The following is an 11,352-nucleotide window of genomic DNA, read 5'->3' on the forward strand; positions in this document are numbered from 1 at the left end:
TGGCGGCCATTAGGGGCGCACAGGAAATGCGTCTGTGCCACCCGAAGGCAGAATGAACTACAACTCCCAGAAGGCTCTGCGGGAGTTCCTCCCGCGCTGGGCGGGCTGCAGCCGAGGGCCGCTGGGAGGGGTTGTGCTGCGTCTGGGATGCTCAAGCTCTCCAGCCCTTGGGCGCGCACGCTGCCGGCTTTAAATGATCTGGGAATTAAAATAATTGACAGCAATAGCACAAAGGCTGGAGTGGTATAAATTGAGTTAAAAGTATTCTAAGGTCCTTGCTTTTCTGAAATGGTGAAAGTCCTAATTTACACTTCAATAACTCAAAGATTCACGATAACATGTTAACATAAATAACATTTTTGAAACTGAGGACAGAGAGGTTAAAAAATCTTCCCTGGGGTAGAAGAAGAGGAAAAAAGCTTTGAGATAATCTTTGCTAGCTGCAGCTGTGCATACTCAGCATAATCAGCCGTCGTTCAAAACTAAGCAAGTCTGTCCCTCCCCGGTATGTGAGTGAGCTGTCTTTCCCGGGAATTCAAGGTCCAAACGTCAAGATTCAGCCTCACAAGGCCAAACGCAGGCTGAAGATGAGAACTAACCAGAAAAGTCCAGAGAGGCAAGGGAAAAGAAATTTGGTCGTCAAGGCCAAATGCAGGCTGGTGGGAAGGCGCCAACCAGCACGGCCACATGCTCCCCCTCCCCTAAAATCCCAGATAAAAACCCCTACCTTTTTCCCTTCCAGGAGATGGATCTGAGTTCTAATTCCCATCTCCTCGTCTGGCTGCCTTTCAATAGTAAACCTCTTTCCTTGCCACAAGCCTGGCTTCCCAGTTATTGGCCCTCCTGTGCAGCGGGTAAATGAAGCTGTGTGTGTGTTCGGTAACATTTTTATGAAAATTAAATTTACTTTCCAAAACAAATAGCAAGGAGTGGCATTGTTTTACTTTTGAGGTGGGGTGGGGACAATATTTCAAATGTCTGGTTTAACAGGAAACAGCTGGATTGTCATATTTGCTTCTGCATTCAATCTGTTGGATGTGTTGTTTTTGTGGAAGCATATAAAGAAAAGCCGGCCTCACACAGGTGTATGTATAGTTGGAAAAGGACAGGGTATTTTAATATACTTATCAGATAATTGTGTATATTCTTCTTAGATAGTACAAGCTGAACACGGGATAGTTTAGTTGCAGTACACAATCTAAAACCATACAGGTGAACTTTTTCTACTCTATTACAGTAAAATCCATTGGTCTGTCTTGCACTTTGAATGGATAGTTTTATCATGCGTGATTTTGTTACATCATGCACTGGTCATTTGGAAAATAATGGTTCACTAACTTATGATCTTCCAAATGTGGACATGTTTCACTATACAATATGAAAAACTGTATTTATTATTGTTGGGCTGCACACCAGTTGAGTGAGCAGTGGGACAGGTTGTGGAGAGACTGAAGAAAAGACCCAGAGACAGCGAATGAGACATATAGTTTATTGGGAGTTACAGGGAATGTCCAGTGGCGGCTGCTGGATGGAAGTGTGCACTTGCTACCGCCCCCTGAGAGAAGCTGGCTTAAGTAGGCAGAGAAACCAAGGCTGCGTGCTTGCCCAGGGGCACTGTCCCTGTACAACCTGCATTCCAAGGACCAGAGCCCCCCCGGAGGGCTTCTGTGTTCCCTCAGACTGAGATGGTCTTTGTGCTAACTCTCCCATGAGACAGCAACTGGGTTGGCCAAGGCCAGGACTGTTATCATCGTGAGTGCTGGCATGTAGCCCAGACAAGGGGCTTCAAAGGAGCATAGCTCCTAAAGGGCATGCAGGCTGGTGCCCCTACGCTCCACCTGCCAGGTGTCCGAATGGCCCTTACAATGTCATCATGCCAGTCTCCTGCGGTTTCCCTCAAGCCAGACACAGAGGGGAGCACTGTAGCCAGAGACCACAATGGCAATAGAGAGCACAACGTGAAAATAAAAGAAGTAGTAAAAAAGCAAGGACACCAAAGAAAACACGTCTCCAGGAGGAGGGGAGGGATTGTATCCAAGCGGATACCGGGTCAGTGCACAGGTTGTCAATGGCATTCCACTTTGGTCAGGGCACAGGTTCCCCCTTAGGCTGTGGTAGGCATGTCCAAATCCATCCTATTTTGCAACACTACCTGCCTCATTTGGGAAGTTTCTTCATTTAGTAGAGTTTTGCGTGTCTGGTGTGATCAGAGCGGTTGCCACACGTTGGGCTGGGGCAAACACTTCCCATTCTGCATCAATGGCTGCAGCCAGTGGGGAAAAGATAGTGAGGGGGTAAAACCACCCTGCGGTGTGTTGCACACGATGGCGCGTACGGACTGCCTCCCAATTAGAAAGAAGCTGTTGAAGGGAAGACGGGATTCGTGCAGGGATGTAGGGGCCCCCATGTGCATCTGCTGGTCCAATTATAAGGCAGACAGGGCCAGCTGTGGGTGCCACAAGCCCACAACCACCCCCGAGGAGAGGCACAGGCTCCTTTGATGGTGTTATTTTGTCTCCCAACCACATATCAGCAGTGATGAGTATTGTTTGGTTGCACATTGCTTTAGGTGTCCACCCCACAGTTTTTGAGATGCTTTCATTTGGTGGTGTGGAGTTATTGTGATGTTCTGTGCAGCAGGGAAGGGAACCTCAATTCTGTTTGTACAGCAGTTAACCATCATATGCCATCAAAAACAGAGTACCCACCCTTGGGGCTATATTAACCTGCTCACGCACAGCTGGAAGATATACTTTCAAGAGGCAGCATAAGAGGGCAAGGACCAGGTCACTTGGTGGGAGGGGAGGAGAAATGGGAAAGTGGGCAGAGTTCCTCCACTCTCGGAGGGCGCTCCAGTCGGAGGCATGGGCGGCTTGGAGATGCCATGGTGACCCTGTGGCTGAGGAGAGAGGCAGCTCGCTGCATACAGTTGGAGCAATTTTGTATGTCAGCAACAGTGTGTGCCCACACAGCGAAGAGGTTGGCAGACATTGTCCTAAGGATGAAAAGTAAGATGTTCAGAGGGGACTAGAAGAGGGAGGTCATGACCATCTAGCAAGAAACACGCAGGTGCAGTGTCTTGAGTCAGTATGGTACTGGCCTGTGGTTTCAGACCAGGCTGGCAATGCCACACTGTTTGTCCAGTGGTGTGGGCACCGCAGGGACCCATGGTATAAGATAAGGGAGGGACAACAACACACCAGAGGGAGAGGATGAATGTACCTTGCGGAATTAGAGGCCCTGGGTTAGTAAGTTTGGAGGTTTTGGGTGGCCTCCCCACAATGAAGGGTGTCACTGTGATATCCTGTTCTAAGCCTGTCCCCCAAGGGGCTAAGAGACCAGATCAGCTGGCCCCACCTACCAATCCCAGGGCCAAATGACCACGTGGGTCCTGGGTGGGAGTTCTTGTGGCAGAGGCCATAGTAAGTTTCCAAGTGCCCATCTGTGGTTGTAGTTTCTCTCCTCGATGAGCTCTTGTCTGTAGACGTGCTGTCGGGTCAGGTCCTCATGTCAACTTCTGAGAGGCACTGGGTCGGGCGCGGCTCTCACGTTCATTCAGCTGACGTATTGCCGTTGTCAGGCGTCTCATCCAATGGGCCAGGGTCCTGTCTTCTGTCCTCAGTTGTTTCAGCAAGCCACTCATTTGTTCCACCAGCCCCGCAGCTGTGGGGCTGTATGAGTGGTGAAAATGCCAAGGTACGTCCATTTGATCAGCCCACGTCTGTACCTGGTGGCCAGTAAAACGTGTACCTGGGTCACTGTTGATGTCTGTGGGAACGCCATACACACTGCAGAGGTGTCCCAGGCCTCTCATGGTGGCCTTCTGTGTGGGCCTCTTGCTGGGGTATGCCTGCAGCAGTCCTGTGTACGTGTCCACGCATGGAAGCGCATACCGGCAGCCACCAGAAAGAGGAAGGGCCCAATACAGTCCACCTGCCAGCGCTGAGCGGGCCGGTTGCCTCTGGTGATTTGGCCTGTGTCCCGGGGAATGGCCTGGGTCTCTGCAAGGAACAAGAAGGGCACTCCTGACAGACCTGCACCACGTCCGCATAGCGCAGGGGGAGGCCCAGGCCTTGGCAACAGCCCATAGGATCCTTCGTCCTTTATGTCCAGTCTTCTCATGTAGCCACTCTGCCGCTCTCTCAATTGGCACTTCTTCCAGGAGAGGGATCTGAGCTAACTCATCCGCCTGCTGGTTTCCTGACAGCGTTCTCACCTGATGTGCAGACATGTGGTGCACTGTTAAGGTCATTCCCCAGACCCACTGCCAGATGTCACCCCAGAGCTCTGCCCCCTACAGCGGGCAACCATTAACATGTCATGCCCACTGGGCCCTCCGAAGGGTGAGCCCTTACAGACTGCCCACCCATCCACGCACAGACATATTGGATCAGGCTCACGAGTCAGCACTGTCCAGGCGGCCCGCAGCTCAGCCCACTGACCACCGTTCCCAGAGCCAGAGTCTAACCGCATGCCGTCGGTCGAAGGCTGGATGGCCAGTGCCGTCCACTGGGGCGGTTGTCCCTCGTGCAGCCACCTGACCAGGCCTCTGATTGGCCCTACTCCTTCTCCTACATTTGGCAGGGTTTCAGGCATGGGCACCTGGTCTAACGGGGTTGTTTCTTCTGTGGTGTTTGTCACTGACCCCAGGATGACATGCAGTTCTGCGCTGAGGGGACTACTGGCCAGGGTCCCTCGTTGTGTAAGTGTGCATGTCACTTCACCAGTGTCTGTGTTTTGGCTGCTCCAAGTGGGGCTTTCTGGAAAGCCTCCCACAGCCACCCCGAGAGGGCAGATGAGTGCGGACGGTGACAGGCAGGGGACGGGTTGTGGGCTCCACCTGCTGCAGGGCCTGGTCAGCAGCACACAGCTGTTCCAGGTGCTATACCGGTTTTCAGCCCCTTTCCACAGCTGGGGCCAGAAGCCGAGGGGCCCTCGTTTGTTGCCTTGCCTCTGCCAAAGACCCCATCCAAACCCCTCTGGGTGACTGGAACGTCCAGTTCACACAGCTGTCCTTGAGTTAACACACCCAAGGACTGGATTTGTTTCACTGCTATTTTGGCCTGGGTCAGGGCTCCTGCTCGGTGGTCCCCCAGTCCCAGATGGCACCCTTTATCCTGCCTGTAACAGCAGCAGGAACCACGGTGTCTCCCCGACCAGACAGCACCCAGGTATCTGACAGACAAACCCAGCCCTTGTGCTTTGTCGTCGGTTCACCACCGTCCTCGCTGGCGAATGTGAGCAACAAGGGAGCGGGAGGCTCCCTGGAGGTCTGGAAAGACTTGGAGGGTAAGGCGACATCAGGGCTTTTGTCCACCCGGTGGTGCTGCAGACGCGTGGCCACAGGGTAGGGTGAGATGTGAGGGAGCCATTTTGCTCACTTCCATCCCTGACAACAAAATTCCTTCTGCTCCAGTGTCCACGATTGCTAAGACTATTGTCATTTCCACATGTGGCCTCCAGTCCCCCAGGACCCAAGCCACCTGCACAGTGCTGCAGGGATGGGTCGAGGTCCCTTGGCACTCCCCCTAGTCAAGGGTGTTCCCAGGCTCACTGGAGGCGCTGTCAAAGCCACCAGAGTGTTTAGTTACTTATTAATTTTTTCCTAAGGAGCGTTTTCTGACTTGGTGTCCTGCTTCGCTCTGCCTCCATGCTGGGTGCTGTGGCTGCTGGACCACACGATCGCCACGCTCTCCCTGCGCCCAAAGGCAGTTCCTGCGTGTTCCAGGCCTGCCTTCACTCCTGCACGCACCCTGGAGCCGGAGCGAGGTCAGAGCCAGCAACTCTTCTGTACTTTACTTTTTGCTTTTGTTTCCATCTCCACTTCTGTTGTAAGCTGTCCCATGGTGGGGAGGGGCAACCTCACAGCCGTTTTTACTGCCCAGGCTTTTGATTTCTTTCTCTAGTCATTTATCACACCCAGGACTTCCCCTGCATTCATTGCAAGCCATCCCACAGTGAGGAAGGGCCATCTCATGGCTATAGCAATGGCCTGGCTTCTCTCATGCCCAGGACTTCCCCCAGGCCCTTTGGCATTTTCAGTGCATCCCTATACTTGCATGGTGAGCCCTGCCCCAACCATCAAGGATGGTGACAACTGCCCCCATATCAAGGACACCAGCCAACCCAGGATTACCCCTTCCTATCCCTCAGTCTCGGTGCTCACGGGGGTTTCTTTGATCTGGTGGCTTGCCAGGTGTTGGGCCGCACGTCCGGTTGGGTGAGTAGTGCAGGCCTCGTCATGGAGAGACTGAAGAAAAGACCCAGAGACAGCGAATGAGACATACAGGTTTATTGGGAGTCACTTACAGGGAAGGTCCAGAGGCAGTTGCTGGACACAGTGTGCACCCAATACCGCCCCCTGAGAGAAGCTGGCTTAAGCAGGCAGAGGAACAAAGGCTGCATGCTTGCCCAGGGGCACTGTCCCTGTACAAGCTGCATTCCAAGGACCAGAGCCCCACGCCCTGGGGGGGGCCTCCGTGTTCCCTCAGACCATGATGGTCTTTGTGCTAACTCTCCCACAAGAAAACAGCTGAATTGGCCAAACCCAGGCCTGTTATCATCACGACTGCTGGCATGTAGCGCAGACAAGGGGCTTCAAGGATGCACAGCTCTTAAAGGGCATGCAGGCTTGTGCCCCTACAATTAATATCATCATTGATCTTAAGTACTGGGAAGCTGTGAAGTTCACAGTGGCAGATACAAGTTTCCTAACACTCTATTTTTCATGTGAAAACTCTAATTTCATATTGGCAAAAATATACTCTTATTTGCTTCCCTTGAAGTGACAAGCCCACTTGGTTTATTTATTTATTTATTTTTTAAAGATTGGCACCCGAGCTAACAACTGTTGCCAATCTTCCTTTTTTTTTTAATTTTTTTACTTTTTTAAAGATGGGCACCTGGGCTAACAACTATTGCCAATCTTTTTTTTTTTCCCCCTGCTTTATCTCCCCAAACCCCCACTGTACACAGCTGTATATCTCAGTTGCAGGTCCTTCTAGTTGTGGAATGTGGGACGCCACCTCATCGTGGCCTGACGAGTGGTGCCATGTCCGTGCCCAGGATCCGAACCCTGGGCTGCCGCAGTGGAGCACGTGAACTTAACCACTCGGCCATGGAGCCGGCCCCTCACTTGGTTTATTTTTGAGAAAACGTCTGCCACAACCCCAAGTCTGCCTTGTTTCTCAGGCCTTCTTTCATCCAAAGTTCAACCAATCACACAAGTGCTTTTACTGAAGACAATTCCGGAACTTCAGTATGTAGCACAGATTATTTGTTGCACAGATCTTAAAAAGATATGTACTCAAGAGTTGAGATTTAATCAAATTATTTTTTACTGCTCCATCAAGGACATCCTGAAGTAAAACTGGTCCCATTTTTTTAAAACTGTGAATATCATAATGAAGACTACAATGGCTACTAATAATTTCACTTCAGAGCCATTTCTGTGATGCACGCTGAATGCCGATATTTACCTACTATTGCTTTGGCACCATCAGTGCAAATTCAACACAGTAAATAACATCTTAAATTTGGGGACATCAGTGTTCATAGCAAAAGTCTTTCAGCTTTTCTCTATGTTTGAAAATTTTCATAATAAAATATCGGGGGAAAATATTGTAGAAAAGACAAACTTTCTAATAAACTGTGCAGGAACAATGAGATAGCTATACAATAATAGAAAAAAGATTGTTGTCTCACAATATATTTAAAATAAATCTTAGATAAACTACTAAATGCGGAAAGGAAGGTTCTAAAAGTTTTAGACTGAAAGGCAGAGTTAGCATCCTTTGCCCACTGATTTGTTAGACAATCTCTGTTATATACTAACTTCTCATATTGTTAGTTTTCTATGCTGCTATAACAAATTACCACAAACTGAGTGGCTTAAAACAACACAAATTTATCTTACAGTTCTGTAGGTCAGAAGTTCGACACAGGTCTTGGCTGAGCTAAATCCAGATGTTGGCAGGGCTGCATTCCTTTCTGGAGGCTTGTGGGAAGAAACATTTTCCTTAACTTTTCCAGATTCTAGAGGTCACCTGCGTTCATTGGCTCATGGCCCCTTTCCTCCAAGTTCAAAATCAGCAACAGATGGTTGAGTCCTACTCACATTGCATCCCTCTGGCCTCCTCTTCCACTTTTTTTAGGAAGATCAGCCCTGAGCTAACTGCTGCCAATCCTCCTCTTTTTGCTGAGGAAGACTGGCCCTGAGGTAACATCCGTGCCCATCTTCCTCTACTTTATATGTGGGACGCCTAGCACAGCATGGCTTGCCAAGCGGTGCCATGTCTGCACCCGGGATCCGAACTGGCGAACCCCGGGCCACCAAAGCAGAAGGTGTGCACTTAACTGCTGCGCCACTGGGCCAGCCTCTCCTCTTCCACTTTTAAAGACTAGTGTGATCATATTGGGAATACTTGGATAATCCAGGAAAATCTTTCTACTTTAAGGTCAGCTGATTAGCAAACTAAATTCCCCTCTGCCGTGTGAGATAATATATTCATAGGTTCCAGGATTAGGATGTGGACATCTTTCAGGAGTCTTTTGTCTACCACATATATTTTGTCTACCACAAAAGTATTTTGTCTACCACATACACATGTGAGACTGTTTCTGGTCTCTTTATTTTGTTCCATTGATATTTGCCTACAATGGGGGTGTGCAAACTTTTTTTCGTAAAAGGCCATTGTACTAGTTTGCAAGGGTTGCCATAATAAAGTACCACAGACTGAGTGACTTGAGCAACATAATTTTCTCACAGTCCTGGAGGCTGGAAGTCCGACATCAACAGAATTGGTTTCCTCTGAGGCCTCTCTCCTTGGCTTGTAGACGTCGTCTTCTCCCGGTGTCCTCGCATCGTCTTCCCTCCATGTGTCTGTGTCCTAATCTCCTCTTCTTATAACAAGGACATTAGTCATACTGGATTAGGGCCCATGCTAATATCTTCACTTTAACTTAAAATGTTTAAAGACCTTAAACAGTCACATTCTAAGTTACTGGGGATTGGGACTTCAACACAGAAATTTTGGGGGACACAATTCAGCCCCTAACAATCAGTAAGTAAATATTTTAGGTTCTGTGGGCCACAGTCTGTCACAGCTGCTGGACTCAGCCATTGTAGCACAAAAGCAGCCATACGTTATACATAAATGAAGGAACATGGTTGTGTTCCAGTAAAACTTTAATCACGAAAGCAGGCAGCAGGCCAGATTTGGCCTCTGGTCCATTGTTTTCCACTTCCCGGTCTACAAGAGCCCAGCACATCATCTTGTTATTATATCACTACAGTAAGACCTGATGAGCAGTAGATCAAAGGTCTTTTTGTTGTTCTTCAAAATAGTCCTGATTATTTTTATTCCTTTGGTCTTGCATACACATTTTAGGCTTTGATTCCCAAGTTCCATGTAAAACCCTTTATAAATTGTGATACCTGTTAGGGGGTATCTCCAGGTGGCAAGGACTGCCACTTCATTATCCAGTAACTATTCTCTCTCCTTCTTTGCTAAAAGAACGCTATATATATATATAGGTATTGGTTGGCCATAAGTTTATGGCATCTTCCTATCTAGATTCAGTGGATGAATATTGATTTCTTCATCGATTCACACAAATATTTGTCAAATGCCTACTATGAGCCAGCCACTGTATTAGGTGCAGAGGATACCTCAATAATTAAAATTAAGATCCATTGTGAAGCATTCAATTCAGCAGGGAAAGACAGTTAACAAACATCAGATAGATGATAGATACATATGTACGTACACACACACGTAGGTGGGTAGATAGATACATAGGTAGGTAGGTAGACAGACAGATAGATGTTGATTAAAAGGTGACAATACTATGGAAAAAATAAAAAGGATGGTGTAAAGGGCATCAGCAGTGCCAGTGAGGTGGCTGCCATTTAAAATCAAGCAGTGTCTCAGTTTCCTAAGGTTGAGGTAACAAAGTACCATGGAGTGTGGGCTTAAACAACAGAAATTTACTGTCTCAACAGTTCTGGCGGCAGAAGTCCAAAATCAAGGTGTTGGTAGGACTGGCTCCTTCTGAGGGCTGTGAGGGCAGGATGTAATAGGCCTCCCTTCTGGACTCACAGACCTGTCTTCTGTGTCTCTTCACATCACCTTCCCTCTATATGTATCTGTGTCCAAATCCCCCTCCTTTTTGATATAAGGACACCAGTGGTATTGCATTAGAGCTCACTCTAACGACTTCACTCTAACTTCATCAGCTCCATACAGGTGATCCTGTACGGAGCCCCTTTCCTCCCAAATAAGGTCACATTCTGGTACCGGATGATCCAACTTCAACACATGAATTTTGGGAAGACACAATTCAATCCCTAATAGGCAGTGAGGGCAGAATTCATTTGTAAGGTAACACACCCTAACTCTAATCTTTTTCCATAGGGCTCTGCAATAAGAGAACTTTGTTGACTAAAATATCTAAAACTTAGTTCCGAATGCATTGAGCCAAAAAGCAGTTGGCTTTTCCAGCCCTTTGAAGCCCAAATCTGTGGAACTGCTACTCCCTTACCATCTATCTCCTAAATTCATCTCATCCATCTTGCCAACCTCAACCAACAGCTGTTTACAACCACCCCCACTTTGATCCTCTTCCACCAATTCCTCTACAGCTGATGAGACACTGGGCACATGGTCAGCTTGTAACTAAGTCAATTTTTTTTCACTTCTTGCCATGTAACAGGAAAGCCAACTCCACAGATTTAATCAATCTGTGCTTAATTCATGGATGAATGCTAAGACAACACTTTCTGATTCCCCATGTGCCTATAGCGTTGGTCATGGAGATGCTGGGGCCTTTCTTAAAAGTCTTCAGTGTTTCCCACTACCCTTAGGATAGCGCCAAGATGCTTAGACAGATGCACAGGCAGCAAGGAGTAGCAGAACATCTGCAGATGCGGGAGCCAAAGTGACCTGGGTGTGAAGCCTGGCTCCTCCACTTCTTACTGTGAAACCTGGGACAAGTCACTTTGAACTCAGAAAATGGAAGAAGTAATACTCATTAACAGAATTAGTGTGAAAACTAAATGAGACGGTGCATGTAGCTCACATGCCACCTAACTCGTTTTAACGTAACTAGTTTCCTTTCTTCCCCGTAGATCCTAATTTCCACTTAGTAGCTGCTTCATTTTAAGATATGACATGACAACAATGACAATATAAAGAGGGAGAGGACATTGTTTGAGGGAGGTCTGAGTGAATTTGTCTCTGAAGAGAATAACAATTGTGGTTTGTATTTATTTTTTAATATTAGAATAGCTAATTTTATAAGACCCTCTACTATATGCCAGACATTATCCCATTTGAGATCTGCCACACTCGC

The sequence above is a fragment of the Equus quagga genome, chromosome 15 (genome assembly GCF_021613505.1).
Source record: "Equus quagga isolate Etosha38 chromosome 15, UCLA_HA_Equagga_1.0, whole genome shotgun sequence".
In the NCBI taxonomy this organism is placed as follows: Eukaryota; Metazoa; Chordata; class Mammalia; order Perissodactyla; family Equidae; genus Equus; species Equus quagga.